This window comes from Dromaius novaehollandiae, chromosome 16, assembly GCF_036370855.1.
Source record: "Dromaius novaehollandiae isolate bDroNov1 chromosome 16, bDroNov1.hap1, whole genome shotgun sequence".
Lineage (NCBI taxonomy): Eukaryota > Metazoa > Chordata > Aves > Casuariiformes > Dromaiidae > Dromaius > Dromaius novaehollandiae.
In genome coordinates, this window is record NC_088113.1 from 2,611,580 (window position 1) to 2,614,825 (window position 3,246).

Below are 3,246 nucleotides of genomic sequence, written 5' to 3' on the forward strand. Positions count from 1 at the left end.
AGAGCACCAAGGAGCCCTACCACCTTGCTGTGAGGCCACGGAGAGCTGGAAGTAGGGTTTATTTGGCACTGAAATAAGACTCAGCTGTCCCCCAGATCAGCACTAGGTCCTGAGGGGGGATCTCAGAGCTTTACAGCCACGTGATGAGAGGCCGTTAGAGGTGGGACAATGACAGGGGTGGGATAGTAGCTAACATTTCAGACAGGGGAAAGGAAGTCTCCAGGGAAAACATGGCAGCTGATTTCTGGCACTAAGTGACAGTCATTAGCTTTTATTCCTAATTGAAAAGCCATGTCCTGCAGAGAGCTAGGCAAGCGCTCCTGCTCCCTCCCCTCACAGTACAAACACAGTGGAGACACCATCTCGGCCTGTTTATTCACTTGAGTTACCAAAACCGAAACAAAGGCCACCAAGGTCAAAATGCCTCCGGCTTCCCTGCTCATTGCAAAACACACTCAGGAGTTGCTCAGGGAAAGGCAAATGCACAGAAAAACACCTTACACATCAGACAAGGACTATGTTATCTGGTTTGCTCCTCATCTTCTCCACTGTTCCCTTCTCAGGGCACACTGCTCCACCTGCTTTCCCTATCCCGACTGATTCCCATCACCTCTTTGCTACCTCTGCACCAACTGCCAGGATCACAGCTCAGCCCCACACATCAGCATTGCCTGTTCAACCACAGACTCCCAACTGCAGTATGCAAACACAAGCTCTTCTCCTGCCCCCACCCCAACCACTTCCAAATCCACCTTCCTTAGCTGAGGACAAAGGTGCTGCATAGGGACTTAGGGAACAGTCATACCCCAACCCATTAATGAGGCGACCACGCTAATGAACTGCTACCCCAAAGGTGCTCAGAGCAAAGGGCACTGGGATCAGGCTCAGCCATGCTGGGAAAGTGAACCAGGGCCATATGCAGCCAGCTGACATGCTGAACTCCATGCCTCACGCACACTGAATTTGAAACACTTCAACTGGAGGGAAGAGAGAACTCCTCATTCTCTCAGCACTGGAGCTATTATCCTCACAGCCACAAAGTAGGCCATTTAACTAGAAGCAATAATGGCAAACCTATGAATGCAGTAACAGTCACAGCAAGCCTGGCAGCAAAGCCTTTGGTCCACACAAGGTCCATAACATCAGGTAACAGGGCCACATCACTCACTCTTGGGGAGGCAGGCAGCATTTCCCTGCATGGAAAAGCAAAGACAAGGGTATGATGACTTTCTGGAGAAGTCATGCTTTCCCTCACAAATGCTCAGATGCTTCAAGCACCCAGAAAAGAATTACACATTTTAGTCAGCATAATGTCCCCCACCACACCCTGAGATGGTTCCTGGTGTGCTGCCTACCCACCTCCCCCCCTCCCAAGAGCCATTGCTTTGCTCCTACCACATCTGGATCTGCATGCAAGGCCAATCACTCTTCAGCTAGGTCTCTTGATTGCTCTCATCAGGGAAGTCCCATGAAGCACTTTGTGAGGGCTCATTACTAAGACACATTAACTAACAAGCTAACAACTTGTTTGCAATTCATCAGGTAGAAAACTGGAGAGTGGCACAGCCTGCTGTACTAACACAATAGCACTCTTCAGCCCTGGGGGAGGAAGTGTGCAGAGGTTTACATTAGAACCAGTGAAAGCAAAGCCACCTTAACCACAACCTCTCTGATCTTGCTTTTACTAGTGCTCTTTGCATTGTTCCCCCTTTTCTAAAGGCAGACACCAGATACTCTGTGTGACTGAAAACCCAAGCCTTTAAGCAGTCACCATGCAATGATTTCTATACCAACTCCCCCACCCCAAACACACGACATTTACCTACAAAATACAAAATGCTTCTCTGCCACTTCTGGTAAAACTGCTGTGCTTCCCTAGGGTGAAAGTATAAGTGAAGCGTCCTGGTTTCTTTACCCACACCACAGAGATAACAGCCATCCCCCCTGTAAAAGGCTGAAAACATTATAAGGGCAAAGACGTAATGAGGTCCCTCAGCCTGGACCATATTTTTTTGCCCTACTTTAAATGTGTCAGTATCATACATACCTGAAAAAGCAACAATGCCTTTCTTCTCTGTTGGGGGAAAAAAAGGGTTAATCACAAACTGAAAAGATCCAGATCCCATTTTTCTCCTTGCCTCCTTTTGCATGCAAGAGGAGATCTGCAGGAAAAAGCAGATGCAGCTGCCCCCTAATGAGGGCAACTTAATTGATAATAGTTTCCTGTCAGGAGTCAGACTGCCTTTCCTGGGAAAGGGGGAACCATGGGCACTGAGTACACAGCTACAGAAAGACAGCTCATAGTTAAACGCTGCTTTCTACACTGTATCTTGGTGTTCTTTACAAACAAGTTTTGCCCACAGAATGAGTCCGAGCAAAGCACAAAGTGTTTCACTCCAAGAATTCCAGCTATTCACTGATATTATGCAACACACTAAGGAATGCAGCGACACTTAATGCAGAAAGAGGGTGATTAATCCTCAGACATACTAATAAATTGTAGGATCGTTTCTTACTCGAGAAAGGGGAAAAAAAGCTGGCTATAAGAGAAAGATTGTCCCAGCCATCTGGCTAAGAGTAAACAGGAATCACAACACTTGATTATTATTGCATTTTCTTCTTGCTGTGCAAACTAGGTTCTTCCTTTAGTTAAAGCAATTGGCTGAATGAACTGGAAAGAAAACACAACCCAGGAAACAGCTGCGTTGCCGGGTGATGCCTCTGTCGCTTACAGTTTCCGAGCTTCTGCATCAGTAACTGCCAAAAAGCAGTAACAATGCAATGGGTTTTTTTTTTCTTTTTTCCTTTTCCAGCTAAACCTGAATGTTTCTCTTAAGACAGTTTACTACACCTGAGATGCTATAAAAATAACAGCGCTATAAAATACAAGACTGTTAATAAGGTGCACATTAGATATCATTTCTATGACAAAAAATATAAAGCCAAGGCTCTCAGCTCTCTCCTTAAACCTGTTGCTTCTGTTGTTAATTAAGCTTTGATTCCTCCTTACTGCGGATTCTGACATGGTGGCCCAGAATATTACTCCACTAAGAAAGCACCTATTGGAGCCCTCTGCTATTTTACTCAGCTAAGGCTGTAGTTTTAAATAACTAACCCAGAGCCACACAAGCCAAAGATCAATTAGCATTAAAGAGTCTATGTCATTGATGTAGAAAGAGACCAAACTGCATAAGTTATAAAGTCAGATTCCTTGAACATCCCAGAATTGATGACAGTAGCCAGGGA